Raw genomic sequence first — 22963 nt, 5'->3', positions numbered from 1 at the left:
TCCTTAGATAGGAATTTTACAAACTACAAAAGAAAGCAATTGATAAATTGTACTTCATCAACATTAAAAAATGTATTTCCTTGAAAGTTTTCTAAAAATTCTTTTATTTATTTATTCATGAGAGACAAAGAGAGAGAGGCAGAGCCATAGGCAGAGGGAGAAGCAGGCTTCCTGTGGGGAGCCCAATGTGGGACTCGATCACAGGACCCCAAGATCGTGACCTGAGCCAAAGGCAGATGCTCAATCACTGAGCCACCCAGGCATTCCCCTTGAAAACTTAATAAAAAATGAAATGGCAATCTATAGGGAGGAAAAAATATTTGCAATTCACATATCTGACAAAGAACAAGTATCCAGAAGATGTAAAGGATTCTTACACTTCAATAATGAGAAGTAGGGGAAAGTCGTATTTCAAAATGGGAAAAAGATTTGAGGGGATCCCTGGGTGGCTCAGCGGTTTGGTGCCTGCCTTTGGCCCGGGGTGCGATCCTGGAGTTCCGGGATCGAGTCCCGCATTGGGCTCCCAGCATGGAGCCTGCTTCTCCCTCTGCCTGTGTCTCTGCCTCTCTCTCTGCGTCTATCATAAATAAATAAATAAATAAATAAATAAATAAATAAATAAATAAATCTTAAAAAAAAAAAAAAGATTTGAACTGACACTTCACAACAAAAGACTGAAATGGCCAACAAGTACATGAAAACATGCTCAGTATCATTAGCCCTCAGAGAAATGTAAATTAAACCACAACAAAATACTCCAACCAGGAGGGCTAAAATTAAGAGGACTGAATGATGTTGATGAGGATGCAGACACACAAGAACTGTCATATACTGCTGGTGGAAATGTAAAATCTGTTACTATCACTTTGGGAAAGAATTCACAAATTCTTATGAAGTTAAGCATATACTTACTATATGACGCAGTAATTCCAGTCCTAGGCATTTACCCAAGAAAAATTAAACTTACATTCACAGAAACTTTTACTTGAATAGTTTCAGCAGCTTCATTCATAATAGCCAAACCCTGGAAGCAATTCCAGTATCTGTCAACTGGTGAATAGATACACAAATTGTGGTACATCCATACAATGCAATACTACTCAGCAATAGACGTAAAAATCTACTTATAACACAACTACATGGATTGGTCTCAAAAATATGCTGAGCAAAAGCAGCAAGACACAAAGAGTACATCTGATGATTATTACATTTATAGGAAATTATAGAAGAGGCAAAACTATTCTATGGCTGTCTGGGTGGATGTTGGCGGGTTTCCGCGAAGGGATCTGAGGAGACTTTTTTGAGTAAAGGAAATATTCTATATCTTGATTGTGGTAGTGTAGAAATTGGTCAAAACTCATCTATCTCCGGGGTGCCTGGCTGGCTCAGTCAGAACATGCGACTCTTGATCTTGGGGTTGTAAATTTAAACCCCACGTTGGGTGTATAGATTACTTAAAAATAAAATCTTAAAAACAAAACAAAACCCTCATCTATCTGCATACTTTAAATAGGTGCATTTCATTACAGTTGATTTAAGAAAGATGACCAGGTCAGGGGAAGCTCAAGCCCTGACGCGATGGGAGCGGTTGTGTTCTTTCAGCTCTCTGATTAGATGAGTAAGTTTATCTCATTAGGGGGAAACAATAGAAGGTTAGCTCTGACTGCTGACCTAAGGCATATTTTCTCAATATCAGTAATGAAAGAGATAACTTCTAAAGCACAATATAACTTACTGATTTAACCATTTACTTATTTCTGCTCCCATGCCTCACCACTCTCACCCATGCTAGAGTATCAGCTTTCCTCTGCTTGTGTTCATTGTAGGTATCAGCAAGATATACATACAGTAGGTATACAGTAGGTATCAGTAAGCTATAATAGATACCCATCTGTTATCTTCTGTATCTTATTTCTCAATTGGTTCCAAACTCAGAAGATAAGGTTGTTACTTGTCTCCTAAGACTCCCAACAGCCTTCTCCTCCTACTGAAAACAGTAATAACAATAGCACAATAATATACCAAAAATCGTCCAACATTTATGGGGTGCTTACTAAGTGCCAGGATTGCTATGTGTGAAAATGCTTATAAAATGTTATGTCTTGGGATCCTTGGGTGGCGCAGCGGTTTAGCGCCTGTCTTTGGCCCAGGGCACGATCCTGGAGACCCGGGATAGAGTCCCAGGTCGGGCTCCCTGCATGGAGCCTGCTTCTCCCTCTGCCTGGGTCTCTGCTTCTCTCTCTCTTTCTCTATCATGAATAAATAAATAAAATCTTTTAAAAAAATGTTATGTCTTTCAATCCTCATAATAATCCAGTAAAATGGGTACCATTTTTATTTGCATTTTGGAGTTGATAAAGCCAAGGCGCAGAGAAGTAGCTCACCCATGGTCATACAGTTAGTAGGTGGTAGAACCGGGTTTTGAAGCCAGGTAATCTGATCCTTGGCCTTATTCGCACAACAGCCTGGGCATTTTGTTTGTTGTTGTTGTTAGATTTTGTTTATTTATTCAGGAGAGACACAGAGAGAGAGGCAGAGACACAGGCAGAGGGAGAAGCAGGCTCCCTGCCCGATCCCAGGACCCTGGGGTTAGGATCTGAGCTGAAGGCAGACGCTCAACCACTGAGCCACCCAGGCATCCCAACAACAATAAATCTTGCCATCATACATGTGGGGCTCTACATTGGCCTGGTCCCCTTGGAGCTAGTTTCTCCTGACTCACTATTCCAGGCCCATACTCACTTTATTTTGGGTTCCCAGGTGCAGTAAATGATGTCCTCGACCTTTGCACATGCCTTTTCATCATACAGAAAGCTCTCCTCTCCCAGCCTCTGTTCCACCCACACCACTGATTTCTTCAGGCTTTATTGAAATACCACATTTTTAGAGAGGCTTCTGACCCCCTCTTCTCCAAATCCAACCCAAACTCTGCACTATTCTCTTTCATTTTAACCTGGGTTGTATAGCCACCGCACTGATCACAATCTGAAATTATTTTCCCATTTCGGTGTGTAACTGGTACGACCTGCTTCACCAGCTTGGGGTGAAAATTAAGTCACGGAGCTTTATTGTTCGTGTCAGCACTGGCTCCAGGTTCCACCTGCCAGCCTTCCAAGAAGCCTCCTCCCTTCCTGGGGTTGCGGGGGGTTGTGCCCCAGTCAGACTGTCCGGTAACCTCCGAGATTCACTCCACCTAAAGAGGCCAGTCCTGCTCCCAGACGCCTTAACAAGAGTGATCCAGAGCCTCTCGTTACTTTGGGGGCCGGCCCTGGTGTTGCTTCCCGTTGGTAAGAGCCGGCCCCGAGGCTGTGGGGGGCCGTGGCCAGTGCCCTCGGGCCCCTCGGTGGGTGGGAGGCGCGGCGGGAGGGGTGCCAGGCGGGGCCCACACTCCGGGCCCCCGGGGGCCCACACCCGCCCCGCGGCCCGCGGCCCAGCGCCACCCGCAGGTGCGGCGTGCGAGGTGCCGAAGAGCTGGGCTGTGCCGAGGCTGCGCCGAGACGCTCCAGGGCCCCTCCCTCCCTCCCTCCCGCTCGCACCCCGAGGCCCGGCCCGCCGCTGCCCTCCGGGCGCCCCGCCCCGCCCCGCCCCGCGCCCGCTCAGGGCCTCCTCCCTGCCCCCCCAGGAAGTCCCAGTCTGCACTGGAGTCAGCGCGCCTCCCCGGCGGGAACTAGGAAAGGGCTTCTTTCTGTCTGGCACACCCCTCACACCCCTCACACCCCCACACTCACGCACACGCACACGCACACCACCGCGTCCTTCCTTCCCCGCCTGCAGCCGCTGGGGCCACCTCTCCCAGTACCAGAAGGGCGGCGGGACTGCTGTGATGGTCTCCGGCACAGAGACCATGTTCTCCTGAGCAACTGGAATTTTCCTAGATAGAAACTGTGGGAAACTTATAAATAGAAGTTCATTTTAGATTTAAAAAACTAGAATTCCATTCCAAGCGTTGCCTAGCTACGTCTGAATGCCTGATTCACCTTCAGGCCCTCTCCTGGAGGAGCCGGGGCTTCCCACTGCTCCTGGCTGAGGGTGGGCGTTCAATCCACACCTGTTGAATGACTGATGAATCACCAAATCCTGAATAAAACTGTGCCTATCAGTAAACTAGGACACGAGTTTGACAACCAAAGGATTAATAGGAGGTTACATAACAATCTTATTAAACGCCGACCATCAGTTGTTGTGTTCATATACATGCAATTTTATGCATTGCTTCTTTTTAATTTAAAGAGCTCCTTTTTATTTTTTTTTAATTTTATTTATTTATGATAGGCACACAGAGAGAGAGAGAGAGAGAGAGGCAGAGACACAGGCAGAGGGAGAAGCAGGCTCCATGCACCGGGAGCCCGACGTGGGATTCGATCCCGGGTCTCCAGGATCGCGCCCTGGGCCAAAGGCAGGCGCCAAACCGCTGCGCCACCCAGGGATCCCAAGCTCCTTTTTATTTTGAAACTTTCAAAAAGATCTCAGACATTCGAAGTGGTAAGAAAAAAAAAATAATATAACGAACACTGGGAAACCCACCGTAGATATTTTTTTTACGATTTTATTTATTCATAGAGACACAGCTAGAGAGAGAGAGGCAGAGACACAGGCAGAGGGAGAAGCAGGCTCCACGCAGGGAGCCCGACATGAGACTCGATCCCGGGTCTCCAGGATCACGCCCTGGGCTGCAGGCGGTGCCAAACCGCTGCACCACCGGGGCTGCCCCCCACTGTAGATTTTAAGATGTAAACCAAAACTGATGTGGAACCTACCTGTGGAACCTACCTGTGTACCCCTACCACTCCCCAGCCCTTCCCATCTGAAGTAACCATTATTCTAAATGTGAAGAAACTTCCACAGTCTTGAAGGGATGGCCACCCCCCCCCCCCCTTGCACAGGAGCTTGCCCCTCCCTTCTAATCGCAGGGGCTCAGAGGTGAGCACCTGATGCACCTGGCCAGTCAGCTGCTGCTCCTCAGGATTGTGAATTGAGGGTCTCAGTTAATTTGCTATGATGAGCAAAACTGACAGGTTATGCTAACTTGGGGCTTAGACCTTTTTTGGGCGTTGCCACAACGTTCCTTCCAGAACGGCAGGAAGAGATAAGAAAGGCCACGCTTGCCCCTGAGACAGAGGAGGAGAGGAAGGAGGGGGAAGGCCAAGGGGGATGACTTTGACCTTACTTCCAAAGTTTTTCCCATCTGGGTCCCACTCCTCTCAGGCTTCCCTGCTCCCACTTTTAATTTGTGAGACTCCTTTATAACCTTCCCATGATTTCCATTTTAGTCAGATGGAATTTATTAACAAATAAGCTTTCCCCACACACACAAAAAAAATAAATTTTGTTCACTAATTACAAGCGGATGAAATTCCTAAAATCTTAGAATCTGATTCATTTGACAGATATTTACTGAGCACCTACTGAATACTAAGCTTTGCTACAAATCTTTGGTTCAGCGGTTCAGCTTTCCAGCCAAGGTGACCAACCAGCTCCGGTTCTGGGGACTTTGCCAGTTCCTCGCACCCTAAGACCCAGCTCAGTCTGGCAGAGGGGGCCCTGGGCTACCCTATTTCCAACCACAGTAGAAACCCTCCTACAACATCCCCTGCTTTCTAGCAGCTGTTATTGTACAAACGTTTGGCTAGACTTTAACAGACAATTCTTTGTGCTGAGTTTAATTCCATCTTCGTATAGTTTCTACTGCCATATTCTGCTTTTGGCTCTTTTCATAAAACACATTTTCGTCCATTGTTAAAATCTATTCCTTTCTGACCAGGCCTGTGCTATAATTTAACCCTGATCGGTTAACTGTTACCTTCCGCAGAGTGGGCACAAATCAGGGTCCTCCTCAGCTCCAACAGCCCGCTAAGGTTGTGCCAACACCACTCTCTTCCTTGGGAGGAACTTCTGGGAACCTCTTTCTCAGGTCAAGTGATCCCAAGGGGCTACCAATACACAGGACCCTGAGTCCTTCATTCATTCACCAAATGCATCCACGGAACCTCTGGCACCTACAGACAGGTAGAGGAGGTGAGTCCTGAATCCCAGTAAATACATACTGTGTGAATGCTAAATTCCCTGAGAGATGGATCAAATTCTAATGGGCAAGAGAGGAAAGAGGGATGGCAGGCAGCTGGAAGAATCAGTAGTTACTTTAGGGGAAAGCGCTGTCTGAAAAAGCAACTGCTCAACTTCAGCTTTCCTAAGCCACATGGCATCAGTAACCTGTTAAGGGCCATTACAATACTAAAGGATGTATTTATCAGTTTTCTAACTGGGACCAGTGTCCTGAAGAAATGGGTTGGAAGTCAGCTGCTTCTCCCATCTTACACATCTCCATCCTTTGTGGGTCTCATCCATGGCTGCACGTTGAAATCGCCCAGAGAGCTTTAAAATTTGACAGCTGGGGGCACCAGGGTGGCTCAGGTGGTTGAGTGGCCAGCTCTTGATTTGACTCAGGTCTTGATCTTGGGGTCTAGGGATGGAGCCAGGTGTCAGGCTCCCAATTCACGCATTCTCTCCCTCTACCTCTCTCCCCAGCTCATTTTTTCTCTCTCTCTCTCTGAAATACATAAATAAATCTTTTAAAAAAAATTGGACACCTGGTCTCCCCTCAGAGTTTCTAATTAGTTTGTCTGTGGTGTGGTGTAGACATCAGATTCCTGAATCCCTCCCAGGTGATCCAAGTGCAGCTGAGGTTGAGCTGGATGCTCAGGCCAAGACCTCCCTGACCTCTCCTCCTCTCAATCTGGCAGAAGTGCTGTTGGCTCTACTCCTCAAGGAAACATCTCTTGCTCCAGTTCTCCTTTCCGACTGCCCACCGGCTCCCAGACCTGAGTTTTTCAGTGGCCCCCTCAGTGGACCAGCAGTTTGCTTTCTGCCTGGCCACCAGAGAGGTCTTGAGGCCCAGGGTGGTTGACAGCCCTCCTCTTCAAGCCTCCTCGGTATGTCTTGGAGTGGAAGAAGTCTTTGTCTACCTGATAGGGCCAGAGTTGGCCAGATTCCTGGTGGTCTCTTTAACCTCCTCTCTGCCCATCCTTCCCACCCCCTCCTCAGGCTTCAACCTCACTGCCTCCCTCCCCTCCCCTCAAGGTTTTCAGACCTAGAGACTTCTGCCTGAAGTGCCTGAAGTGGTTGCACGACCTCCTCCCTGATGTAACAGATCTCTGGTGGACTCTGACCCTCACCGAGGGTTTTTTTTTTTTTTTTCTTTTTTCAAATAAGTCTCAATTTTTTTTTTTAAATTTTTTTATTTATTTATGATAGTCAGAGAGAGAGAGAGAGAGAGAGAGGCAGAGACATAGGCAGAGGGAGAAGCAGGCTCCATGCACCAGGAGCCCAACGTGGGATTCGATCCCGGGTCTCCAGGATCGCGCCCTGGGCCAAAGGCAGGCGCTAAACCGCTGCGCCACCCAGGGTTCCCCAAATAAGTCTCAATTTTAATAAGATCCTCTACATACATTTGCTACTAAAAATTGAAATAGCACATCAAAAAAAATTACAATTTCTGAAAACCAGAAAAATCTACTTTATGCACACCCTCCCCTAATTATACTCTAACCAAACCACCTCAAGTTTTCTGTGTATTCCTTCTGCACAAGTTACTTGGCTTCCAATTTTTTGATGTTAGGTTTTATCTTAATGACTTTAGGCTTCTCAAACACCTTCTTAGACCACCCTGTTTAACATAGCACCCCCGGCCTGACTCTCTATGCCCTCATTATACTTTGGTTATCTTTTTAGCATTTATCACCTATTCCATATTTTTGTTTGTTTAATCTCCTCCCCACCCCCCATTAGAACGTGAGCTCCATGAGAACAGGGGCAGTATTTTATGCTCTGCTGTATCTATAGCACCTAGAACAATAGAAGGTGCTCAATAAATATTATTAGAAAGAATGAAGACAGGCAAATTTTAATGGGAGAGAAAGGGTATGGTGCTGCCAAAGCAGAGCAAGTTGATGCAGTATCCCTTACCCAGTCACTTACTGGCCGAGTGACCTTGAACAAGCTTCTTTACCTCTCTCTGAACCTCAGTGTCCTTATCTGTCCATGGTGATATAATAGTACCTGTGGGCCTCAAAAACTTGTCGGATTCCATGGATCCTGTATGCATAGCAGAGCAGAGTGCCTAGTAATGGCAGAACATGCCCCATTGAGAGCAGCTGTAGTGGTTATGTACGGTACCAGCAGGGCTGAGGAGGGAGCCAAGCCCCAGCCCTGGATGTTCTGGGGAAAGATGATCTTCCCGGGGAAGGAAGGGAAGGCATTTCAGGCAAAGCACAGATTTGGGAGGCAGGGGGCCCAGGCTAGTGGCACAGGTTGGTGGTTGATGATGCTTGGTGACCCAAGTCAAGTCTTTGCTCTGAAAGCCGGTTTTTTATACCTGTAGACCTCACAGTGTTCTTTGAGGATCAAAAGAATTATTGTATATGATTCTTCATTTAAATCATATACATTTGAAAAGAGCCACCTAGAGAAATACTGCATATGCTTCTTTTCAAACCATAAATTGCTACATAGGCTCTTATTATGATCTCCCGAGTTTGTCCAAGGCTGTCTATATAAACACAGACACGTCTCGTCCTTCTCATCTGAGGCTGTCCTATCCTCCAGGGACTGGCATTCCTAGGGACTGGCCAAATGGGAACACGGCTGTTTAGCTGCACCCATCTCTGCTCAAAGGCTCAGTTTCTCTTCAGATTTATTTTGTACTTTAGTCTGTTTTAATATGGGCTCTTAGAATGTGTACTTTTTTATTATTCTACTTTATCATGCTATAATTTCTTTAGGAAACATTATTTACTTTTGAAAAATACCTAGTGTTTGGGGATCCCTGGGTGGCGCAGCGGTTTGGCGCCTGCCTTTGGCCCAGGGCGCGATCCTGGAGACCCGGGATCGAATCCCACGTCGGGCTCCCGGTGCATGGAGCCTGCTTCTTGCTCTGCCTGTGTCTCTGCCTCTCTCTCTCCCTCTCTGTGACTATCATGAATAAATAAATAAAATCTTAAAAAAAAAAAAGAAAAATACCTAGTCTTTGTAAACATTATCCTCATCTTTGTTGATGTATTCCCTGTTTGTTGTGTTTAAAAATATATACATAAGTTATATATGTATATTGATTGCATATACTATTCATATGCTTTGTGAGGTATGTTATTTATATGTAGGCTCACTTTTACTCCTATAATTGTCTCCTTGTTCTAACCTCTATAGCTCGATCATGATATAAGTCTTAAGAATACTTTTTCTTTATCTGCCATCATTCGTGTTTTCATTCAATCATTTATTCACTCAACAAATATGTATGGAGTGCCCACTATGTGCCACTATTGTATGGGAGGTAATGCAACAAAGCAAATAGATTTAAAGCTAAGAACTATGGGCTAATAAAGCAGGGAGGAGGACAGGGACTTGACTGCAGGGGTTTCAACATTACCCACGGATGGCCAAGGAGGGCTGACTCAGAGGGCAACATTTTTGCTAGATTCGAGGGAGTTAGGGGACAGGTCTAGTATCGTGCCGAGTAACAGTCCAGGAAGGGGGAATGATAAGTGCAAAGGCCCTGGGAATGAGTCAAGTCAGAGAAGGAGCAAAGAAGCAGAATGAGGATGGGGTGTGGCAAGAGATGGGGTCATGTGCAGCTATGATTTCAGGATAGGTAAGGGATGCAGGTTGCTTAGACCAGGGAGGTGACAGCAGAGATGGGGAGTGGATGAATTCTGGATATTTGTGAAGAGTAGCCCTTTCCTAATGTTTAGGAATTGTTAGTGATCTCTGCTGGCAATGTGACTTCGTTGGTATGACATCAATTAGCTTAAAGAATTTCCTTTCATTTAAAAGAATCAAGATGCTCGTACTCCCTGTGGGTCCTCTCTGCTGGCGTTTCACCCCGGATTCCACCTCTCTGGGTCAGCAAGGTCACCTTCTCCTACATGCATGTCATTGGCTCTCCTTCTTGAGTTCACAGACCCGTCTCCTCCGCAATGCCTTTCCTTTCTTGAAGGCGTAGGCAGGGCTCTTGCTTCCCAAAGGATGAGCTTTGGGAAGACCCAGTGTCTCACAATCTCTGACTCTCTCACTTGCTGAATTTCATTAACATTACACGTGCATTTGCTTTGATGTGAAAAGGAAACAAAAATATTCTCCCCCCTCTCTCTGAAAGTTCTACTTGCTAAAGTTGGTCAAATTTGAAAATGGCATTTTAAAAAGTCATTGACCTAAATAGGCAACCTAAATTATACCATCTTCTCCGTGAGTGGAGTTTATGTAACGCTACGGTCGAGGGTAGAGCTGGGGGCTGTTTACTGGGATCCATCAACCTGCTGCCTTCCCAGGGCCATGTCCCTCGGGACACCACCTGCCATGTTGCTCTTTGTAGTTTTAAATATCCTTGGTGACTGGTCTAGCACTACTCCCACATGAATGGTTTTGCTGTTTTCTTTTACAGTTCTTCATAATAGGTGGGCTTTTTCCCCTAACAGTGAATACACAACCTCACCCTCGGTCTCTTTCCTGTATTGCATACATTATATGTTGTTGTATTTCATCTTCTTATTACTTTAAACACCTAAAAACAAAATAAAGAGATCTAACAATTGTAAATACAAGGCTATAAAACCATCCACTACATTGAGTGTGGTGAAGGTTAATTCTACAGATTATGAAATTGATCACGTCACTAAATCTTGTCAACTTTCTGATACTCTTTCCATGTCACCTCAGCATGTTCCTTGAGTAGAATCAGGACATTCTGAAAATCCAGATCGAACAACACTCATTTCCTAACTCAAACACAATGAGCCCCCTCTTCCTCTTCCCCAGAGAATAGAAGATGATATGGTCAAACTGCCATAAAACTTACTTTTTTAAAGGTTTGGGAGGGAAAGAAGTTCTTCATTTGGAAACTACTGTTTATTTCTTTTCCTTTTGCTTTGCCCTCTTCATATTCTTTTATTCTCATTTTTGCTTATAGCAAACAAGCAACATCTGAGAAAAGTCAGTCACCCACAACCCTTACTCCTGCCCTGTGTGAGGTGAGGTCATGGAGTGTGACACTGAGTGCTCCTCTCCAATCCCACTTCATTGCTTGATAATTTTTTATCTTGGCTGAATCACCTCAAGTCTCTGAAGCCCAATTTCTTTGTTTGTAATATAACATTGTTTCTCCCTCTTGTGGGGTGACTGTGCACCCGGGGAGACCAGTGCCCCCAGCAGAGAGACAGAGGACTGTTCTCCAGGAGTCTGTCCTGATGACCATGTCCCTAGGCTACATCTGCCACTAGAGTGTCTTCTTATCTTACTCTAGTCTCCTAACACCTTGTCATACTTCAAGAAGTAGTATCACTTCCTTGTGAAGGCTCTGCGGAAACTACAAAGAAATAGTAGTGTCAGGGATAACTGACACCATCCTGGGTTTTTTCACTCGTTCTTGAATTACATTATTTTTTCACCATTATCATCTTTCATTTTCCAAAACTTATAAAAATGTTCAGTATCACTTGGTAAAGAACTATTGCTTGCTAATTACCATTAAATCTTTCTTCTATTAAATAGCACACTGACATCTGCCTGTTGCTATCATGACCGCATTGCAAACCAAATTTGAAAAGTTGAGGAATAATCAAAGGTATAAATAAAATGGCATCTGTACATCATCATATGTTTTAGCAGGTTAAGAAGTGGATGGAGTCCTAGCGGCGGCAATATATCATTTGGGAATTTACTCTATCTAAATTGCATGTTAGTTGCTGTCATCCTAGAGAATTTCCTAGACAGAAATCTCCTAGTTATCAAATTTTTCAATCCAGGCCTTATCATTCTCTGTATTTGTTTGTAAATACAAATGTCGTCGTCGACTGTCATTGAAGAATCTGGTGACAGAAAGCGCTTGGGACAAGACTTCTGCCGACACAGGAAAGTAACCAACTTGAGGCATTGGACTTGGGGGTCGGGGCAAGATGGTTGAGAAGTAGGGTCCCCAAGTCACCCGTCCCCACCAACTTACCTTGAGGCATTGAACTTGAAATGAGGATTGAACACACTTAGATAACTGTCTTAAATGATAATAAAGGTTTTTTTGTTTGTTTTGATTCAGGTTTTTTTTTTGGTTTTTTTTTTTAATGTCATTCTGTCTTACTGCAAACTCAAAAATCCTCCCGTGGAGCTCTCTTGTCAGGCAGAGAAAATCCCAGAGCGGAGCTGGATGAATGGTTGCTCTCAGCACTCTGCCCCTTCTCTCCTCATCTCTATTTAGAATTCCGGGTGCTTCTAAAGTGCATAATGGTCAGCTTTTTTGAAAGGTCCACAGAGTCAGTGTGTTCTTTGCTGTTCAGAATTTAGCCTTTTGAAAGCAAGCTGTTCTACCAGCTTTTACATAACTGTCTTACTTGACTGCATGGGCCCTTTCCTGTTGCATTTCTGCTGACACATTCTGAATTGACTTTCCTAGATGAGCTGATGCCTGTTCTCTTAAGTTTTACCAACAGCCGATTGTGTAAGGTGAGATTTTCACAGTGAAAGACACAGTATTCCTACAAGACATGCTGTGCACTCTGTAGCTTTTGGACAGGTAGCTGGGCTGTTGTATCAATAGTTCCTGACAGAGAATAGGCTTAACTTCCAGATGCAGGGATGGAGATGCGAAGAATCACCACTTATCACATTCACAGGTACTTTTCCAAAAAGAAACAATTCATTTAGGTAACAATATATGAGGTGCCGTCTTATGAATGCCCAAACTACCCAGTGAAAGCACCAATAGGAGAAAACATTAATGAACTATTTACTAGAGCATCTTGTGGCTCACCTGTATTAAAGCGTTTTCTTCCATCTAGGAACTATCTCAGGCTATTTTTATGGTTTCTGGAGCCATCTGTTCTAACCTGTACTCGCTGCTGCTTAGAATACAGATGTTAATTACCTTTTTAACATTTCCCTGCTCCTTGCAATAAGCCTCAAATGCCCCCAAGCGTTTATTAGTTTCTCAACACTCAGGCCTTCTCTTTGGTTTTCCACGAGCAGCAAAATTCAGAACTCTTCTCTCCCAATCATCTGTAGCTAGAGGGATACCAATTTGCCCTCTGGGGAGAAGTGCAGAAATGACACTGCACTTAAATCTGCACTAATGCAGACCTTCTCCTGCTGAGTTGAATAAAGTCATCTGAATTCTAAACATCTTAAACCTCTCTTTAACAGGATGGGTTCAAACATGTCAGAGAGATTCCTTCCGAACCGGAAGCCTGTCCAGTTCTTCATTTGGAAACTACTGTTTATCTCCCTGGTAGTTAAGTCCATGGCTGGGTTCATTCCCATGGGCAGACCATCCGTCAGTGAAGTGTGGCCTTTATTATGGTTTCTTTTCATCCATGGGTCTGATTATCCTTTCTTTCTGATAATAAATTCCCTAAGGGGCCCTAAAATGGATTCTGCAGTAGTTACTGGTTTGTCCACTGACTTTTTTCCTTGTTTCTTGTTAAAGGTCAGGAAGTTGCTATTATAGCAAATGAAATGTAGTTTCCAAAGGGCCTCAGAGAATAAATAGAAACCCCATTTAGAATGTGAACATACTTTAAATGGTTATGGAGGATGACTCTGCCCTGCCCCTGAAAAATAATTCACTTCAATAGAAATTAAAAATTTGTTATTTGATAAGCCTTCTAGAGTGTTTTGCTAATTAAAATTCGTCATTTTATTATACTACTGAAAACTACAGAGGGAAGGCTATCTTGCAGTTGCAAAGAGTGGACTTTTGCTCAGTTGTGGGAGTTCTTGAATTTTATTACTTTACTCACTCCTGGCAGTTGCTAATTGAACTAAAAAGAAAGTAAGTCAGGAAATAGTGGAAAAAGAAGAGAGCACAGTACCAGGCAGGAGTAGATTTTTAACATATTTTTACTGAATAAATGAGTGAAAAGGAGAAAAGGAACCCTGAAGATTTTTAAAGAAGGGTTACCATGGGCAGGATTTCAGAACTTCTGGTATCAAAATCAATTAGAAACATTCAGATCAGGGGCATCTTGGTGGCTTAGTGGGTTAAGCGACTGCCTGCGGTTCAGGTCATAATCGAGACCCATGTCTGGCCCTGCCTTGGGCTCCCGACTCAGCAAGGACTCTGCTTCTTCTCCTCCCACCACCCCCCTTGCTTGTTCTCTCTCATAAATAAATAAAATCTTAAAAAAAAAAGAAAAAAGAAAAAGAAAAGAAACACTCAGGCCATCCTTTTCTGAGTGTGAATATAATCTTGCCATGAGGAAAAAAATGTTTTTCTTTGAATAAAATTCTGGAGAATAAAAAAAGATGGGAAGATGAATGTGAAGAGAAGCTAAATGAGATGAGCAGAAGATAAAAAGCAAAGAGGAAAACACAGACTAGAGCCTGTTACAACAAAAGCTAACAGAAATTACGCAAATTCGCTCTCTCTGTCCTCTCATTCCCTTTCCTTATTTTTAGTATTTATACTCAGAATTCCAAAGGGAGATTTAAGGACAATTTGGAAATACGTTAAGTAAGACAACACCAGGTGGCAAATAGCAATTTAATTCTCCTTGCCAGCAGAGCTAAAGACTTAGAATGCTTTTTATTAGCAAAGCTGGGTGGGAGGAGGACAGAGGGGAGGCCAGCAGGGAAAAGCCATTAAAGTGTTTCGACAAAGGCAGCCCAGCGATGGATGGCTTTTATAAGAAATCTTTTAATATGCGCATTAATTCTTCTTTTCATCTTACCGCCTGCTAGAAAATTAGTTGTAGAGGCATTACGATGTTTTCTCTGGAGCAAATACTTACAGGAGTAGTGTGTTGACATTGTGTGGCTTTGGGTTTCAGGGAGCAGGCTGGTGCCTCTCGGGACATGTACACACAGCAGGCAGGCCCTGCCACACCCGTGAGAAGCCAGTTGCATTCAGAGGCAGCCGGAGTCGTGTTTGCCCTCTGCACCAACTCGAGTGTGGTGCTCTTTATTTTGAAAATAGGATAAGGGGTCTGCTTCGGAAGTCTTTCATGTATCTGTGTCCTGTTTGGTTTTTATCTGTTGGAGAAATTGGATTTTCCGAGACCCTAAACACACACTATTTGGATAGTGGTAAATACTTAACATTTCAGATAAAGGAGAATATCCTGCCATTGACGTTGTGATGATTTCAACTTCTGTCCCCATGAGCACCTTCACACACCCCTACTCCGGCCCCGTCTACTTCAGGGGCCCCCGGAGCTCTGTGTCTTCCTTCTCTCCAGTGAGACTCCCCAGCTCCAATTCTGTGTGAGATCCACTGCAGCAGACAGAGAAGGACGGAGAAGCCCAGGCCTGGGGGCTCCTGAATGGAATCATAAGGGATGGTTCCCCTTTTCTTCTTGGAAGCATTAAATAAATTAAACATTAATCTATTATTGAATAGATTGAATAAATGATATTAATCGTTTACTAATCGACATGATGTTTAAAACCTCTTTCTCTGCAGTGTCTTACTAAGAAGGGCCGCGGCTAGAAATTATTCTCCATTTCCCCAGAGATTTGTTCTCAGTTTGTTTCACTGAAGTTCTAAAATAGCAGGCACTTTTGCATTTTACTGAGTTGGCCCAGAGGTCTAGATTCACATTATACAACGACCTTCCAAAGTTGCATAGCTGGCCCTTCTTGTCAGGTGCCCGAGGACTTGGTCCCCACACACAAAACCAAATAGAGAACCAAGGAAACTTTCTCATAGTTTGGGTAATCAGTATGAAATTTACCTGAAAAATCATTTCACATCCTTGGGAATTTGCCCTTGGAAAAGAACTATTTTCTACTTTTCCTGAATAGTAGGTCTTGGAACTGTGACTTATCCCTAAGGGGAGCATGAAAACCCCAGCTTTCGTTCATTTGTTCATTCATTACATATTTACAGAGAATTTACTGTGTAATTTCCAGGAATTGGTTGTCAAAGATGAGTAAGATGTGGTATTGAGGAATTTAGGTAGGGGAATTGTATGGTATCCATATATGGTGAGGTGAGCTGTAAACCAGATCTGGGGAGGCTGGAAAGGCTTCCCTGAGCAGGTATATTATTTCTTGATGGCTGAATAGAAGCTTGACAAGATGAAAACAATAGAAAAGGCCATTCTACAAAAATGGTATATCATGTGCAAAGGGTCAACAGTCAGCAAAGGCCCTCAGTGTTTGAATAGATGGGCGAGAAGCTCGGGGTGACAGGGCATGGTATCTTCTCTTTTCAGCTGGTTAGACCCACCTGCTCAGCCATCCTCTTCAGGGCTGAGTAGGAGGTGAGAGTTAGGAGACCCAGAGGGAGGCTAATAACTCTTTTCCAAAAGAACCACCAAGGATCAGGCCTCAGAGGCTTATGGAACAAGTCGTTGAGTGAGGGGTCAGGGCATGACTCTGCACAGCCGGAAGGGATAGTGAGCCAAAGGGGTGACACTTGTGGGTGTCTGATGCTCTTGCAGTGCTTCGGGCCACCTGCTAGGGCCTAGGGAAAGGCCGGTAGTGGAGATGGATGGAGGCGGAGAGAGATTCTGGAGGTGTTTCCCAACTAGCAGTGGCAGGACCCTGTGATGCTGGACCTGGGGGAGGAAGGAGGACATGTTTTGCCGAGGATTGTGCTTGAGGAACATCTGCTTGGAGTTGGATGATATGCTGGAAGCAGGGTTCTGAGTGTGGGGCCTGGGACAGGCGTGGGCAGGAGCCCAGAGCTGACCTTTGTCCCGGCACTGAGCAAACTATTGCCCGTGGGTTAGTGCGTCCTGACTGCGACCCTGCAAGGGGGCTACGCCTACTCCCAATGAAAAGAGGGGAACTGAGGAACAGGGAAGCGAGGGGGTTGCCTGTGGCCAGGCTAGATCTGTGGCCCATGTCCACCTTGTTCTCACTTCCCAGAATGTCGAGAAGTAATCTCTGTTTAAAAATTTGAATTTTTCGCGGATTTCGGAGGATGGGTTGAGCATATGCACCAGGGCCTATATGCATAAGGGACTGAAGAATTCTAGGCAGATAGCTTAGGGAATGGTCGACAGTGAGAGGAAAGGCCCCTGGCAGCGGAGGATGTGCTCCCCATGGTGAGCCCACATTTCCCCATGGATTCCTGCTGGTGCAGCAGCTGGAAAAATGAAAGGCTTGCCTCACACATGCCTCCTGAGGACATTGTAGAACAGGCTGGTGAAGGACCCTGGAGGAGTGGAGGAGTGGAGGCCTGAGGCCCAAGGTGGTTGGGAGGGTGGTGCAGCCCTTGTCAGAGCGTTTGCAGACTCAGCAGTCCTCCAAGATAGCTTCAGGGGCTAGCACCCTAGGGTTTTCTTCTCGAATAGATCCATGCCACTCCTGCGGGTTTCTCTGAACCCTGGAGAATGATCTACAAAAGACTGAGGTTCTTACAACTCTGCCAGTGCTCAGGGTCACTGATATTGTAACCCTACTTTCCCCTCGGGCAAGAGCACAGAGCATAGGGTATATGACAAAGAACAATTGTAGCCAACCCTGGTTGTGTGTGGCACAGAGCATTTACATATATTACCTTATTTAACCCCTGAAATAACACCAAGAAGTAAATGCTACTATCGCCCCATCCTACACATGAGAGGACGGGACAAGAAGAAATGTCCCTAAGTTCTGTTAAATGTCCCTAAGTTCTGTTAAATGTCCCTAAGTTCTGTTAAATGTCCCTAAGTTAAAAGTTTATGAACCGAGGACCTGCTGTGATCGTCACTTTTTTCATATTGAATCAAAAAGTCCAATCTGAATGCAGCTTACACAAATTCTCAGGCTCCTTCGAAGATGGCCAACATCTTCTCTAATTTGAAGTTTGTTTTCTCAGCTGACTGGATTTGTCTCCAGCACCCTGGAGGTGTGAAATGACATCACCATCTGATCAGCATCTAAAAACATTTTGGCTAATTTAAAAAATAGAGATCTTGAGTGTAGTCTCTTAATTATATTTGACCATTTGAGCATGCTGCGCGAAAACCCCGGGTAGGCAGCCTGTTCTGCAATTTGTTTTTGAAACAAGCTTTTTAGTCTCATGGGCTGAGCAGATTCTGTTTAAAGGGTGTACACTGTGAATCACAGTTTCAAAGGAAGACGACAAATACAAATCTCAGCCAAGCAATTTGTAAAACTGGATTGCTGACAGAAATCCAGAAAGCAGTGGAAAAACAACCAAACACAAAAACATAGTCAAGTGCCTGGATGTAATGTGAAGTAACGAGGTGGAATGAGCTTGGGATGACACGATGACACAAGGGAGCGCAGAGTGAGCAGGTTGTCTTATTTTGAAAAACAAGGAGCATGGCGATCTGAGCCCTGAGAATATTCCACAAACCCAGGGTGGCGGTGCCTTTGGTGTACAGGCTTCCTTCACCTGCTCCTGAGGAGTCGAACTCTCTGAGGGGACCCGGAACTGAGTGTTTCCTCAGATTCAGATGCTTTATTATGTTCATTAAGCTCAGTCAATACAGGGCTCTGGAATGATGCCTATCATCATGCTCGTAGCTAACCCGTACTGAGCTCTCTACCTTCAAAACGTATCAGACTCTGTCTGGTCCTCACTTGAATGCAAGCTCCACAGGGGCAGGGATTTTGATTTACTCTGTTCACTGATGTGCTTACAGTACCGAAAACAGTGCCCAACACGTAGTCGTGCTCATTCATGTTGATGAGTGAATGAACCGATGAATGACCCATGCTTGTACCTGTGCAGGCAATACTCTAAGTGGTTTACTGAGTCACTTGATCTGGACCACAATCCTGTGTTGTAGGCATTTATTTATATTCATATATATATATATATATATATATATATATATATATATTCTTATTGGGGTTCCATTTGCCAACATACAGTATAATACCCAGTGCTTGTCCCATCAAGTGCCCCCCTCAGTGCCCATCACCCAGTCACCGCATCCCCCTACCTACCTCCCCTTCTACTACCCCTTGTTTGTTTCCCAGAGTTAGTAGTCTTTTGTGTTTTGTCATCCTCTCTGATTTTTCCCACCCAGTTTCCCTCCTTTCCCCTATAATCCCTTTCACTATTTCTTTTATTCTCCGTATGAGTGAAACCATATACTGATTGTCCTATATTCCTATTTTACAGATGAGCTGACAGAGTCCCATAGAAGTTCATTAGCTTGTGCATGATCGTGACGAAGGCAAAATCAAACCCAGTCAGTCTGACTCCGAAGTCTGTACTGTCACTCTTTCATGGTAATACAACTGGACTTCAAGCCTCATATTTTCACTGTTTTTTATCAGTCTCGCTAGACTTACTTCCCTCTAATGCTCTTCTAAAAAGTCAACATATTTTATATCAGACTTCTTCACACATAAAGAAAACTTTTATTTTGTTCTTTTTAAAGCATACATTATTCAGTGCTCTTATTGCTTATGCCAAAGGGTCTAAATTCATTTACATGCAAAAAACAATTAAGATTGGAGAATAGAAATATTACCCTAAGGAGAATCCTAAATTTCTATTTTCTCTTAAGGACAACCTCAGCTTATTATGATTTTTATATAAAAATGTATTCATACTCAGTTTTTTTTCTGTGGGTCAGTTTAAAAACCATTTTTCAGAAGTAAGTAACATGACACAGAATTACCCAGGCCATAAAATTATAAATCTGAGTTTTTATGTAGCCTTCCTAATTCTCCGGAACAATTTTATCTCTTTAAAGCTATCAGATATACGTAAATGATACTGTGTTTAGAGAGGTACAGACTTACCACTAAAGAGATAAAAACATGTTAGGTAACTACAAATTGCAGCCTGTGCTGAGTTATCTATCCTTTTTTTTCATAAGTCTCCTTTTCAATTGGATATGTCTAAGTTTTCTTGCTCAGGCAAAGGAAAATTAAGAGCAATTCTTAGTTTGCTACTGTATTCTGTTGAGTTTGCTTAAGGAATCTTTTTCAGTTCAATTTTGAACTGTTAATTTGCAGCATTAAAAGCCCCTTGTGTGGGATCCCTGGGTGGCGCAGCGGTTTGGCGCCTGCCTTTGGCCCAGGGCGCGATCCTGGAGACCCAGGATCGAATCCCACATCAGGCTCCCGGTGCATGGAGCCTGCTTCTCCCTCTGCCTGTGTCTCTGCCTCTCTCTCTCTCTCTCTCTCTGTGATGATCATAAATAAATAAAAAATTAAAAAAAAAAATAAAGCCCCTTGTGTGATAAAGCTCTACCCTCCACCTTTTCCATCTGATTTCCTGCCATCTCCAAGCCCTCTGTCCTCCCCGCTAATCATGCTCCAGCTGTCACCATTCCCACAGGTTGGTCAGTCTTTTTGTAATGAAGAAGAGGATTGCAAGAAGTAGTGAAATTTTGCTAAGTACATGACCATCTTTTTGTTCTGAGGTCTTCAGACTGTTAATTCAGCAGCACACATGAAGAGGACATAGAATCAAACAGAGCCCTTTATTAGGAGTAATTTTAGGTTGCATCAATTCCTTACAAAGAGCTCTTAGTTTTAGAGCCATAGACTCTTACAAGAGACCTTAATAATCATCTCATACAACCTCTCAGGTAACTGAGAAATTGGTTATTTGTGGACTCATTACTCAATTATATTAGTAGAAAGCCAAAGTTACAATTACATTCTTTTAAAAATCTTATTTTTCTGGGGCACCTGGGTGGCTCAGTCAGTTAAGCCTCCGACTCTGTATTTCATCTCAGGTCATGATCTCAGGGTCATAAGATCGAGCCCTAAGAGGGGTTCTATGCTGGGTGAGGAGCCTCCCTAAGTTTCTCTTCCCCTTTGCCCCTCCCCAACCTCTCCTCATGCACTTACTTTCCTGATGGAAAATGTTTTATGATTAACATGGGAAAATACATCTATATAATTTGTATCTATCTCAAATTTAGCTGAGTTAGTACAAATGATCCTTATGGAATTAGATGAAGCCCCTTTTCTTTTGGACAACTTCTCCATTTGACTAGGCTTCTCAGACAATGCAAATGTGAAATCTGAATCTCATTTCAATATGTGGAAAAATATGCCATGGAATTGTCATATCCCAAGACCCATTGTTATCCTGCAAACTATTTTAGACAGATCTCTCCCAAGAGAAAGCAGATCAACTATTTTAGTTTTTCAAATAACGATCTTGGTCGAAGATTTCTGGCTAACTTTAATAAAAGATTCTTCAGCAGTTTTCTTTTTGCAAACGTAATAGACTCTTTGTAAATGTAGATACTTTGAAAAAAACAAGAACAGATTTTCTTACCACATAATTTTTATAAGTTTTAGTTCTGTCAAGTTTTTTTGTTAAAAATATAAAGTATTTATCTTTGATTTATTTTAGGTTCCTTTGTGTCTAAGGATACCTAAGTACAGACAGATTTCAAATTTTCTTTTTCTCTCTCTCTTTTTTTAAGATTTTGTTTTTGAGGGCAGCCCAGGTGGCTCAGTGGTTTAGCGCTGACTTCGGCCCAGGGCGTGATCCTGGAGACACAGAATCGAGTCCCATGTCAGACTCCCTGCATGGAGCCTGCTTCTCCCTCTTCCTCTCTCTGTCTAATAAATAAAATCTAAAAAAAAAAAAAAAAAGAAAAGATTTTGTTTTTGAATAATCTCTATACCCAATATAGGGCTCACATTTACCGCCCCAAGATCACGAGTTGAATGCTCCACTGACAGAGCCAGCCAGGCACCCAAACCTCAAATTTCCTAGTCCAGATCTTTACATCCTCAAGTTTTAGATGGAAAGACCATGTTCCGCTTCTGCATTTCCCCAATTCACTAGACAAATCATGCTCTGCTTTAAGGAACATTTCCAAATATCTGCTAAGAATATTGCTACAGTCCTGTCAAGGGCAGTACCCCCTCCCTCCCAACAGCATATATTCACTAATCTAAGATTGATCCCCTTTCCCTGAGCCCCATTAATCTTTTAGCTTTTCGTGGAGGGTAGTTTTTCACCATTGAAAGTTAAATATCTCCAAATATGTATAATCTCAATAATGAATATATTACAACACTATAAGTCACAATTCCTAAGCTGACTGAAGTGATTTGGTTAAGTTTTAAAATGATACCTGTAGGGTAGGGGGATGGGGTAACTGGGTGACAGGCACTAAGGAGAGCACGTGATGGGATGAGCACTGGGTGTTACACTATATGTTGGCAAATTGAAATTAAATTAAAAAATTAAAAAAAAATAGAAGGATACCTATTGTAGTGTGGTGATGATAATATATTTTCTAAAGATTCTGGAAAAATCTACATGGCTACATTTTATAGATGTTGTACTGTGCAATCACCTTTAGGATGTTGACAACATCAATATCATTTGCAAAAGCTGGATGCTAAGAACATGATTCCACTCTATATAGGTTCTTAATTCTATATTGGTTAGAACAAATCTAATTTACTGGTCTCTGTATATAATTTGTTTTTGTTTAATTTAAGGCATTTTCTTTTTGTAGCCTTCAAGGTGGAGACACTGCCACTATTCGTAGAACCTGGGAAAAGAAATACTCTTCATTCTTCCCTTTCTCTCACACTTTAAACCGAACAAATCTCAACATTTTCTGATTATAACTTCAAGTACTTTTCATTTGTGTCTCCCACATGAAGATTAGAAGAAAAAAATAAAACTTAGTATTTATTGATGAAATGGTTGTCTTCATAGAAAACCTAAAAGGATCTATAGAAAAATCATGAAAATCAATAAAGAGAGTTTGGCTAGGTTGCTGAATATAAAATTAATGCAGAAATACCAATTACATTTCTATACATCAGTAGAAGTAATTAAAAAATAAAATTTTGAAAAAAGATGTCATTTATAGTACCAGCAAAAGTATAAAGGAATGAGAGAAAAATCTTCCAAAATAAACAAGCTTTTAATGAAAACATTTTAAGCCTTTGTGGAATGCCATTAAAGAAGGACTAAATAAATGGAAAGATGTTTTGTGTTTATAGATAGATTTAACATTCTTTGCTTCTATATGGACTTTTTTTGTTTTATATTTATTTATCTATTTATTCATTTTTAATTTTT

At 43.1% G+C, this 22963-nt stretch overlaps 1 long non-coding RNA gene across 1 annotated transcript; it reads left to right on the top strand.

Moving 5' to 3' along the window:
• The first annotated feature begins 3087 nt into the window (after positions 1-3087).
• On the top strand, positions 3088-22788 carry LOC140633150 (uncharacterized). The gene is made up of 3 exons (XR_012030743.1): positions 3088-3287; positions 19064-19173; positions 22389-22788. It is a non-coding gene; the product is annotated as an uncharacterized lncRNA (long non-coding RNA).
• Positions 22789-22963: the final 175 nt, after the last annotated feature.

Source organism: Canis lupus, chromosome 5 (assembly GCF_048164855.1).
Source record: "Canis lupus baileyi chromosome 5, mCanLup2.hap1, whole genome shotgun sequence".
Taxonomy (NCBI): domain Eukaryota; kingdom Metazoa; phylum Chordata; class Mammalia; order Carnivora; family Canidae; genus Canis; species Canis lupus.
Note: the sequence above shows the minus strand (reverse complement) of the source record. Positions and strands in the feature narration are given on the sequence as shown.